The sequence below is a fragment of the Ovis canadensis genome, chromosome 12, assembly GCF_042477335.2.
Source record: "Ovis canadensis isolate MfBH-ARS-UI-01 breed Bighorn chromosome 12, ARS-UI_OviCan_v2, whole genome shotgun sequence".
Classification (NCBI taxonomy): Eukaryota; Metazoa; Chordata; class Mammalia; order Artiodactyla; family Bovidae; genus Ovis; species Ovis canadensis.
The window spans coordinates 48,835,821-48,848,830 of record NC_091256.1 but is presented as its reverse complement, the minus strand read 5'-3'; positions in this window follow the sequence as shown (position 1 = coordinate 48,848,830).

The following is a 13,010-nucleotide window of genomic DNA, read 5'->3' as shown; positions in this document are numbered from 1 at the left end:
ATTACATTTAGATCTTTAATCCATTTTGAATTTATTTTGTGTATGGTGGTAGAAAGTGTTCTAGTTTCATTCTTTTTCAGGTGGTTGTCCAGTTTTCCCAACACCACTTGTTAAAGAGATTGTCTTTTCTCCGTTGTATATTTTCGCCTCCTTTGTCAGAGATAAGGTGTTCATAGGTGTGTTGATTTAGCTCTGTGCTTTCAGTCTTTTTATAGTCCTCTATCCCTTTGCGACTGACTATATAATTTGCAGCACATTATGCAAAATGACTGGTTCCAAATAGGAAAAGGAGTATGTCAAGGCTGTATACTGTCACCCTGCTTATTTAACTTCTATGCGGAGTACATCATGAGAAATGCTGGGCTGGAAGAAGCACAAGCTGGAATCAAGATTGTCAGGAGAAATATCAATAACCTCAAATATGCAGATGATACCACCCTTATGGCAGAAAGTGAAGAGGAACTAAAAAGCCTCTTGATGAAAGTGAAAGAGGAGAGTGAAAAAGTTGGCTTAAAGCTCAACATTCTGAAGATGAAGATCATGGCATCTGGTCCCATCACTTCATGGGAAATAGATGGGGAAAGAGTGGAAACAGTGTCAGACTTTACTTTTGGGGGCTCCAAAATCACTGCAGATGTTGACTGCAGCCATGAAATTAAAAGACGCTTACTCCTTGGAAGGAAAGTTATGACCAACCTAGATAGCATATTAAAAATCAGAGACATTACTTTGCCAACAAAGGTCAGTCTAGTCAAGGCTATGGTTTTTCCTGTGGTCATGTATGGATGTGAGAGTTGGACTGTGAAGAAAGCTGAGAGCCGAAGAATTGATTCTTTTGAACTGTGGTGTTGGAGAAGACTCTTGAGAGTCCCTTGGACTGCAAGGAGATCCAACCAGTCCATTCTAAAGGAGGTCAGTCCTGGGTGTTCTTTGGAAGGAATGATGCTAAAGCTGAATTTCCAGTACTTTGGCCACTTCATGTGAAGAGTTGACTCATTGGAAAAGACTCTGATGCTGGGAGGGATTGGGGGCAGGAGGAGAAGGGGACGACAGCGGATGAGATGGCTGGATGGCATCACTGACTCGATGGACGTGAGTTTGAGTGAACTCTGGGAGATGGTGATGGACAGGGAGGCCTGGCGTGCTGCGATTCACGGGGTCACAAAGAGTTGGACACGACTGAGTGACTGAACTGACTAATGCAAAATGAAAATGTGGGGCTTCCTGTTCAAAAATTATTAAGAATTTTAGCAAGGTGACAGCAGAGTATTAGACCAAACATGGGGCCTTTCTTGGCACGGGGTCCTGTGTGACTTCACAGGTCTGCTTTCATTTACTCACTTAAGACAAAATGCCTTTCCTTATGCTTTGTTAGTAAACTCAGTGAAAATAGTCTTTAGAACTCTTTATCAAAGTGTGGTCCAGTGGTAGACAAGATAATCTGAAATGGTAGACATGTGGGCATTTGTTTACTGTAATAGTTATGTACCAATGTGTTATGATATGTGTAATAGTTGTACAAATATGTGTTAGGGAAATAAAATTTGCACATGAATCAATAATTTCATGTTTATTATTGTTTTGGACAAGACTAGAAATGGACGAAATTAAAGAGCAATATTAAAGAAAGGAGTACGGATGTTATACAGATGTTGTAGGAAGTTTAATATAGTACTTCAGTGGTTGAAATTGGAAACAGTAGAAAAGCTGGATGGTTAAGGTATCCTTATGACCTTAAATATTTGGATAGTATGCTTGGGTCACATTTTTTCTTTATTTTAAGCTGATATTGCAGACTATTGAGCAGAGATCCCTGGCTGTACTGTAGGTCCTTGCTGCTTATCTATTTTAAATATAACAGTGTGTACATGTCAGTCTCTTGGGTCACATTTGATTTTTGATTTTTGTTCTAGTTGATTCTTTTCTGGTTGTTTTCTCATTAGGCTGGTAAAAGATTTTCTAGCATTGAAAATAAAGGCCGCTGAATCTGGAAACTTGTAGGAGGCAGTCAGCAGACACCTCCAGAATCTCAAAATCCATGAGCCATTCACCATGCCCCTTCCTGATCCCATTTTGCAGATGGAGAAGTCTCTTTATTATGGGCAGAATACTTGGAACTAGCCACAGAGCTCCTTCTACCAATGTCCCAGTCAGCCTTCCGCCTCAGTTTTGGCTCCTTCCAACTTTATAGTGGGCATGCAAAATTTGGCAAGACTATTTGAGATAATTGCCTGAATTTACCTAAAGTACATAAAAGGGTACAAAGCAAAATTCTTAATCTTCTTCGAGCTCATCAACAATCCAGTAAAGTGTTAGTATTTCCACATTGCCAGTTGGTTGCCGAAGGCTGTCTAGAGGGTATGTCTCTGTAAGAAGGTTTTTAATCTAGCTCTTCCAATTTCTAAGTTCAAAATATTTTGACCATTCTTTGCTAAGGCACTAAATACTGAAACTTGATGTTCTGTTCATGAATGATGTTTCCTCCCAAGTTCACCGAGGACTAGTGCCTCAAGTTCCCAAGTATTAATCTTAGGATTTAGAAACAAAAAATTAGAATTCCCAAAGTCATAAATTATTATGCTCTTTACTTTTTATTATGAATACACAAAACATGTTTGGTTATAAATATGTGCAAGCATGGGTGTTCAGTCACTAAGCTGTGTCAAACCCTTTAGCCTCCCAGGCTCCTCTGTCCATGAATTTCCCAAGCAAAAATATTAGAGCGATTGCCATTTCCTTCTCCAGAGGATCTTCTGGACCCAGAGATTGAACTCATGTCTCCTGCATTAGCAAGCGGATTCTTACCACTGAGAAACCTGGGAAACCCTTCTTTATAAATACATTTATTATTAATTATTACTGTATTAATGTTCATTATTAACAAATGATATATATTAAGTTTAATAGTACTAAAAAAGAACTATAGTCTGATAGCAAATACACAAACACTGGAAACACCAGAAAACACTATTGGGTGGAATTTAAATAATGTAACATTTAGATCTTCCAACAAGGTTAAGAGTAGTATACATGAAATCATGTGTCAACATTATCAGTTTAAGAACTTATTTTGTCTTGAAAACCTGTTATTTCCAGAAACACCACTCATAGCCGTTGTATAAAATATTCCTTGTGTTTTACTTACTATATTTATTTTACTTACAAGACAGACTCACTCTTCACAGCCCACAGGGCCATAAGCAAACACTAATGCCATGGTAACCCCTACAAGCAAGACTGATTAAACTGTGACCCCCCCCCCCCCATGTGCTCTTGTCCTGGCACCAAAAATGCTGACCTTGAACTTCCACTCCACATGTCACCATCTCCCGAAATTCTTTTGATTCAGGAACTTCTCTATGTTGTTTATTCAGGGTAATTGTCTTGCTGCTGCTGCTGCTGCTAAGTCACTTCAGTCGTGTCCAACTCTTAGTGACCCCATGGACTGCAGCCTACCAGGCTCCTCCATCCATGGGATTTTCCAGGCAAGAATACTGGAGTGGGGTGCCATTGCCTTCTCCGGTCTTAGGAGATAATATTTTTCTTCCCAATTTCCCAGATTGTGCTTTGGGTTTTAGAATTTATAAAAGAATATAACGGTCAAAGAAATGCTGGGAAGAAATATCTAAGTGGAAATATCACCTAGGACAGGCAGCATCATGAGCATTTGAGTGGAACAGTTAGATCAAATTGTTTGTGTTCCAAGAAAGAGAAGGGCAACAACTAAGTAAGGTTTTTAACAGCACTTCTTCCTTTTTGAAATAAAGAGCCTTTTAAATCTTATATTAGGTACTGAGTGTTCTGCATGGATTTAAAATCCACTATCTTCCCAGGAAGAACTATTATTTAGGAGTTAATTGCTAGTTGCTTGTTTAGTCTTTCTGTGGCTGTCAGATTATTGCTGAGTGGGGGCCTCGTAAACAAGAAGCTCCTAGCATGTCCTCTCCAGACCAAATGGACATGTGTTTCCCATTTAAACATTTCATTGCCCCAACTAAAAACAAATCAACTGTGTCTTTGGGATGTTAAGGGGAGAAGATTGGGATTTATTCCTGGACAAGCCTGAGGAAAACATTACCCTAATGGATGAAATATGTTTGTACTAAAGACTTCTTTAAAGTGTTGAACTGGTCTTTCCCAACTCCATCTCCTCTTCCTTGAACAGAGAGAAAAGTCCATTGGTGTTATCCTAACTTTGTCATTATATGAGGAATAATGGATAAAGATGGCTTTGGTTTAGATAAGCTTCAGAAGGAATAGTCACTGCCTCTAGAAATTATTCACACACCTTTGACAATGTGGTTTAGATGTCTTTCTCTCTTGGCCTTATACAGTATTAGAAAACCACTTCCTGTTTTCTAAAGCCAGATTCCTTCTTCAATTCAATTTTTCCCAAGAAGGCGCTTGCTGATTTCTCAATGCTCAGTGTGGTTAGCAAGAAAATTGGGTCTGGAAAAAATATTTGACTTTCTGCATCAAAAATAATGGTCTCCTCAAGACTGCAAGCCCACTGTGGAGGAATTTTGGCTTATTCTGTGTTTTGTACCCTGATGGAGCACAGGAAATAGGAAAATAGATTATTTTCCTTGGCAAACCTAAGGCATGTTTGGTTTAGCAATTGAATAATTTTTAGAGTTCAAGCTGGGCAGGACAACATGAAGCAACTCTCAAAACTGTGTGCCAGGTTCCCAAGCATAATTAGGAAAATTCATCAACACTAATGATTTAATTCTGAAGTCTATGCGATAGGACTGCCCAGTAAGCAAATATGTCAAAGGGTTGTTTCTTCTCTTTTTTGAATTTAACTTTGCCACAAGAGGTGTGAAACTCAACGAACTTGACAGTTAGTATATTCCACAGTGAATCCAAAGAACGGCTAGCTAACCAGAAGCTGGCATCTTGCTGGCATTTTACTCATATTGGTGCCTAGCCATTCAAGCATTGAAAATATATCAGGATACTCTAAAAAGGGTATTTTAAAATTGTCCTCATAGATACCTAATTCAAAATTAGAATAAAATGTACAAGTCACTTTTCCTTCACTAAAATTGGTGAGCCTCCATTTGGAGAGAGTACAATGTATAACTCTTCTTGATTTAGGCTTGCTTCTAGAACCAACCTGACTGTGTCTCAGCAGAGAAAATTTTAGCATCTAGGATCAGTCTGTGGTTTTACCTAAATTACCGTCAAGCTCTCATATTCATAGATTGACATCCGTCTTTGAATTTTAGTTTTAAAAAGTAACACCCTAGGTTTTCTCCATTATCCTTCTGTGATTTCCATTCATGTGAAATGGAAGCACATTATCTCATATTGGAAAATCAGGTTCTGTTTGTGTTTGGTACCAACGTTATTATCTTCAAATGGTAGATTGTGTTTAAATTTCAGGAAACTTCCATGTGAACATAAAATATATTATTCACCAAGGGAAGTGAAAATGTAATTAAAAATAATTAGGATCATGATAACAGTTGTAATTGCTTGTTTGCAGACCCTAATCCTTAAGGCCTTCAAAACAATTCTGAATAAATAATATTCTCTGAAATTACAATGGGAATTTTTTTTGGTATGAATGCCCAGTTAATTGAATTAACCAGCATGTACCAAAAGTTTGTTCATTGCTTTGCAGCTCAAGTCATTAATTAATAACTGTTCTTAGATTCCCCCTTCCTACAATTTAAACCTTTCTTCACGGGGTCATCAAGGTACTTCTGTTTCTACTACTATTATAGATGATTTATTGATATTGCTAACATTTTCTTAGATTTCTACAATCATACTATTTTTAATCTTTATTGAAGTATAATTTACGTACAAATACATAGTTTATGAGTATGGCTTGATGAACTTTACCAAATGTGTGCCATCATGGAGCCATCACCCAGGTCAGGGTAGAGAATTGTTCCATCCCTCAGGAAGATCTCTTGTAGCCTTTGTAGTCAGTCCTCCCAACCCCAGCCCTAGGAAACCCACTGAACTCCTATTCCTATAGGTTAGATTTATTTTTTTCTAGAATGTCATGTAATAGATTCAAAATACATACTAATGAAAAAATCCTATTCAGTCAAAAATTATATTGAACTGTACTATATCATTATCTATCTCAAAATTCCTTATTTTTTTCTGTTGAAAAATGAGAAACTTATTAAAAAATTCTCTTGGACATTTTCAACTTTCTAGCTACCAGTCTGAGGATAAAGTCATCAGGTAAAAAAAGTATGTAAGGACTGCTATAATAAGTTTCCTAATTTTTGAAAGTCTCCCAGGAATGAAAATCCCAATCTACCTGTCTACAAATCCTGCCAATTTAGCATAAAGTACCTGACTAAATCCTATCCTCTTGTTTGTGGCCATACTCTCTTGTTTCATTTTTTTTTTCTCAAAAAGCATATACTCTATAGTTTTCTGGGAAGCAAAGTCAAACAATACTTCATACATTTCATTAGGGGGCTTAAACTTATGAATGTTCAAACAGCTATTGCTTTAGAAAATCAATCTGGGATCATTTTTCTAAAGGATCCTTAATAAAGTTAGTGATGTCAGGATATACAGCACATTTTCTAGGACAGATGGAAGGGCAAATTTCTACACCCTAAGATTCTGCAATTATGGCTTATAATGTCTAAAAGAATGAGTAATGTCACTTTTCAGGAAACCCAGCATTCTCAGTCTTATACAGGCCAGAGGAGGCCTGAGCATAGGCTTGTCAGAGTATAAGCCTGAGATCATCAAACTTACTGTTATGTAATATGTTATCACTGGGACCAATTCAATATAGTACATTCAGCCACCTCCCTCAACTCCTATAGGCCAACATGAGTTTAGTCCTGGGTATGTACCTGAACCCAATACAGCAGAATAGGGACAAGGGTTAATTGCTCGGAAGTTTCCAGGAGCCAGACTATCAGGACCTTTGACTGGCTGTAGGGCTTATCCCCTATACCCATATAGGTATAATGCCTATTATCTCCTTTCCTTAAAACACTGAAGTACCTTCCTGAATCTCCTCTTCTGGAATACTGAATGCTGTCCATGAACTTCAAACATGGCCCGTAGTGTTTTCCCCATCATAGTTCTTTTGATTGCATTTAATTAATTTATGATAAAAAGATAGTTTATATAGTACGCTGCCTACATGGGGCTTCCCTGATGGCTCAGATGGTAAAGAATCTGCTTGCAATGCAAGAGACCTGGCTTCAGTCCCTGAATTCGAAAGATCCCCTGGAGGAGGAAATGGCAACCCACTCCAGTATTCTTGCCTGGAGAATTTCATGGACAGAAGAACCTGGTGGGCCATAGCCCATGGGATCCGCAAAGAGTCAGATACAACTGAGCAATAAACATTTTCACTTTCTTTCACTCATATGAGTTCTCTGATATTTAAAATTTATTTTATATGATCAATATGTGTAAAGACAAAGCTTATGAAGTGTCTTGTTCAACTCTTCTATAAGCTTTCTAATTTTTAGTGTTTATCATTTACTGAGAGAAGTATGTTAAAATTTCCAATTTCTATTGTGAATTTCTAAATTTTATTTTGTAATTCTGTCAGTGTATGGATTATAAATTTTAAGACTGTCATTAAATATTGTTAAGTATTATTTTAAAATGTTATTATTTAAAATTGTTACGAATTTTTTTTTCACCATTATGGAATGATCTATCCTATCCTAAGAGTACTCTTGACTTTAAAGTCTATAATATTGTTGTTTAGTTGCTAAGTCATGTCTAACTCTTTTGTGACCACATGGAATATAGTCCTCCAGGCTCCTTTATTCATGGAACTTCCCAAGCAAGACTACTGGGGTGAGTTGCCATTTCCTCTCCAAGAGGTCTTCCCAATACAGGGATCAATCCCGTATCACTTGCAATGGCAGGTGGATTTTTTATACCACTGAGCCACCTGGGGATCAGTCTATAGTATCTGTCTAGAGACCAGTTCCTCTGGCCTGGTATTCAACTGATTTACATTTTCTTCAAAATTCTACCCCTGTGTTTTGTGCATCTCTTGTCTACAGCATATTTGCAGGATACTTTTAATCCCACCATCAGCAATTCATTTGGTGTTGGGGTAAGATGGAGAAGGAGGTTCATTCTCTACCTGGGAGGACAGGAGCTGAGTTAGGTACTGGTGAAAGAGGCAGCAGGGGCAGAGGGGACACAGTCCCCTACTTCAGTTTTTTTAAAGCTTGAGGAAGGGACATTTTGTAATCTCTCTTAGGTATCTATGGTGGCTGCTTTTCTTCTCACTACACAAAAATAGTTAACTTTAAGAAAACTGAAAACTCACCTGCAGACCAAAAGGGGAAGGTAAGGGGTCAGGAGGAATAGGGAGTGCTGTCCAGGCTGAGGGAAATTCTCCTCGGCTAACCGACACCAAACACTCCATCCTTGAGTATCAAGGGCGTTGCACAGCAAGAAACAGTAGGGAAAGGGGGTTGAAGTGAAATAACCTGGGGGCTTTGTCTTCCCTCAAGAATCAGCTCTGCAGGGCTGGACTGTTTTGTGTTACAAAAGAGAAAAAAAATCATCAAAACTCTTCTCACTCACTATTCTGTAGAATTTGCAAGGGGGTGGGGAAAAGAGGCTTGTAAACTTTGTTTTGTTTTTGTACCCAAAGGACAGGGAGGGAAAACAGCTTCAATTTTAAGAGTAGATAGCTGACTAAGGTCCGTCTAGTCAAGGCTATGGTTTTTCCTGTGGTCATATGTGGATGTGAGAGTTGGACCATGAAGAAGGTTGAGCGCTGGAGAATTGATGCTTTTGAACTGTGGTGTTGGAGAAGACTCTTGAGAGTCCCTTGGACTGCAAGGAGATCCAACCAGTCCATTCTGAAGGAGATCAACCCTGGGATTTCTTTGGAAGGAATGATGCTAAAGCTGAAGCTCCGATACTTTGGCCACCTCATGTGAAGAGTTGACTCATTGGAAAAGACTCTGATGCTGGGAGGGATTGAGGGCAGGAGGAGAAGGGGATGACAGAGGATGAGATGGCTGGATGGCATCACGGACTCGATGCACATGAGTTTGGGTGGACTCCGGGAGTTGGTGATGGACAGGTGATGGACAGGAATCGTGCTGCGATTCATGGGTTCACAAAGAGTCGGACATGACTGAGTGACTGAACTGAACTGAACTGAGGCAAAAGGAGGGGCTTCCCTGGTAGCTTAGATGGCAAAGAATCTGTCTGCAATGCAGGAGACCCTGATTCAGTTCCTAGGTCAGGAAGTTCCCCTGGAGAAGGGACAAGCTACGCACTCCAGTATTCTTGGGCTTCCCTGGTGGCTCAGATTATAAAATATCCACCCGCAATGTGGGAGACCTTGGTTCAATCCCTGGGTTGGGACAATCCCCTGGAGGAGGGCATGGCAACTCACTCCAGTATTCTTGTCTGGAGGAGGAGCCCGGAGAACAGAGGAGCCTCACAGTCCATGAGGACACAAAGAGTCGGATATGACTGAGCGACTAAGCACAGCACAGGCAACAGGAGAAACATCTAGTATATAATTCCTGGAAGAAGAGGGCAGTCACACACATTCTATATACTCCCTCTTTTCCTTTCCATGTTTTTCCTCCTTCTCTCATTGGTTGCTACATATCTCTCATCTTTGAATTCCTTCAGCTATGTCACTGCACAGAATCTGGGCCTTCTAACCTGCAAACCAAGACTCTGTCTACTGTATCTGAGATACAGTAGAGATGTTTCTGAGATGTCGCTTGTAAGTACGAATAGAAAAGGAAATCTATGATGTGATTTAAGTAGGATGTTAATCCTTCCCATAGGATGCCTTGTTTAATCCCTCCATCATTCTGTGGTGTAGGTAACTGTGCTCATGCTCAGGTGCTCAGTCATGTCCAACTCTTTGTGACCCCCCTGGACTATAGTCTTCCAGGTTCCTTTGTCCATGGGATTTTCCAGGCAAGAATACTGGAGTGGGTTGCCATTTCCTCCTCCAGGGCATCTTCCTGACCCAGGATCCAACCCATGTCTCCTGTTTGGCAGGTGGATTTTTTACCACTGAGCCACCAGGGAAGCCCACAGTGTAGGTATTACTTTACAAAAGAAGAAAAAAGGCCCATGGGGAATAAATAACCTGCCAAGATTACACCACAAATAAGAAAGCAGAGACTAGAAACAAGGTCCATGCTTTTTCCATTTAATCATATTATTCCCTATAGTCTCCTCTGTAGATTTTTCCATCAATGTTTGGTATTCTGCCACAGGATTCCCATACCCCACACACATACTTCTCCTCTGCTTCCATCACATGCATCAAAACTATGTCCTATGCCTTTAAGATTATGCAGGAGTGATAATGGCTAATAATAACTTCAAGATATAGAAGTTATACCTTGAATATAGCTTCCATATGTATATTCCATATATATGGAATATATTTATATATATATAATATAAATTGGGTGTATATATATATATATATATATATATATATATATATATTTCCAGCCTATATACAGGATATCTATACAGCCCAGGTAATGGGAGACTCCTGGAAACCCTTCCTGTGAAGGCAGAAATTTAGGTTTATGGTAGTAATCCAAGGGAAATATTCTTGGTATAAATCTTTAAGGGGCATTGCTTCTTCCATGTCTAGAAGCTTGATTGGGTGAGTTAAGTTATATGTAGAACTTTTTTTAAGTCCTCTTAAAAATGTGTTATAACATCTTTGCACCCCGCTTGGCTATAGCAAAGTCTTCTTGTTGTTGTTTAGTCACTAATTCATGTCTGACTGGACTGTAGCCCATCATGGACAGTAGCCCACCAGACTTTTCTGTTCATGGAATTTTCTGGGCAAGAATACTGAAGAAGCTTGCCATTTCCTTCTCCAGGGGATCTTCCCAACCCAGGGATCAAACCCAAGTCTCCTGCATTGGCAGGTGGATTCTTTACCAGTGAGCTGCCAGGGATGCCCTAGAACAAAGTCGAAGATCCACAAACACAGCCACCAACAGTCTTGCATGACCCTCTGCTGAGACTGTGGGATATACATGCCCATTCTTTTTTCCCACATTAACACACTGTGAAATATCATAAGCACACAAAAGTACAGAGATCAGTATTCTGAACATACTGTGCTTGCCACCCAGCTTTTGTCAAACTTCAGTATTTATTTTCATCTCATATTTTTCAAGGAAATGAAATAGTTCAGATTTATTTGAAGCACCTAGTGTGCTTCTTCAGATTCTGTCCCCTACCTCCTTACTCAGAAATTGCTTTTTTCAGGAATTAGTATTTTGAAGTTACTTTTTATTTCATTTTTTATTTACATGTATGTGTTTTTACCACATACACATGTGTTTATAAAAAATATATAATTTTATTATCTATTTAAAAACTTTATATAAATAGTGTCATATATCCCTATAGTTTATTTTTTTCTTCTCAAAGTGATGTTTCTGAGATGTCTCCAACTAGAGGTGTGCAGCCATTTCTCATTTATTCATTTTTTATTTCTGAATAGTATTCCATTGTATGAATATATCATAGTTTGTTTATTCTCTCTTTGATGGACATCTCGTTTGTTTCCAATATTTTATTATTGCAAGCTGTGCTATGATGAACATTTCTATTCATGTCTTCCTGTGCACATATGTGAGTTTCTCTAGCTGTCCAGGATTTCTAGCCTTATTTTACCTCTGAGTAACTGAGTGTCACTAAGCAGATAAATATGTGACTTTAAGAAATAGTTTTCAGATGTCTTCAGTTTGTAGATGACCTGGCATTCATACTTTCAGGAATGCTGCCTTTTTTAAAACTAGAATAACATTTTGACATATTTTCCAGGAACTCTACGGTGTCAGGCACTAATTTATTGAAAGCGTTAGTCTATTTATTTACTTCAACATTCAGTTAATTATGTATTATACAAAGGGCACAAGATGCTACAAAACCATATCCTATAATATTCAAATGTCCAACATGGAAGAATGTGTGCTTATGTGTAACTCATAAGTCTATGCGTTACAAGGATCTTGAAATGCACATGATATTGAAGGAAGAAGGGAGAGGAAAGGAAAAGGAGGTTTTAGGTTGGGCTGAGTTGCAGTTAACAAATAGGCTTTGTCATGTCATGGATTGACAGAATAGAACTTTATTTTCTCCACCATATAATACTCCAGAATGTTTCCAGGTCAGCAAGAGTTGCAACTTTTCATCCTGAAGTCACATCTCCAGTCCCAGGTTGACTGTTGCTTTACCATCCTTAAAATGTGGCTCCCAAAGTTGATTGGATGCTGTCTTAGCACTCAGCCACAGGGAAGAAAGAGCAAGGGAAAATGCAGGTCGGAATTATGAGCCAGGATCAAAACTGTCAAATACCACTGCTGCTCACATACCATTATCTGGAAGGTGTCACAAGACCACACCTACCTGCAAAGGATGCTGGGGAATGAAACCTATCCATGTGCCCAGAGAGAAGAATAAACGGACTCTGTTGAAATGCTAGTTGTCTCTTCAACAAGAATGAAGAAAGGAATTGATACAGTTTTAATTGATGTATTTGCAGCAAGCATTTGTCAACGTCAGCAAGAAGCAAGTTAATACCAATTGAGATGGAAAACAATTGACAGTCAAAGTGTTCTTTTCTCCTTCCTCGATCTGGAGAACCTATGTTACTTTTATCTGCCTACATTTCATTTCATTCTCTCTTTCTTCTGGTAACAACAGGTTCCCAGTATTCAATCCAAGTTTTGGAGAGGATGCCCCCTAGCAAAAGAGATAAAGCTCCATATTAGTCAGAGACCTCCCCTCACCCTCTCCCTAGAAAAGCACAGATGGAGGTAGTGGCTGACATGCAGATGGTTTATTTGGAAAAGGGTCACAGGGAGCAGGATTGAGGAGCTGAGGGAATAAAAGGATGAAAATGGAAAACCAATGCAAAGATCCATTATCAAGGTGGCCACCATCACTCAGGACTGATGTCCAAAATTGGTATGCCTGAAAATGAAAGTGGGGAGCATTTATACATTGGTTTAGTTGATGTTCTATCT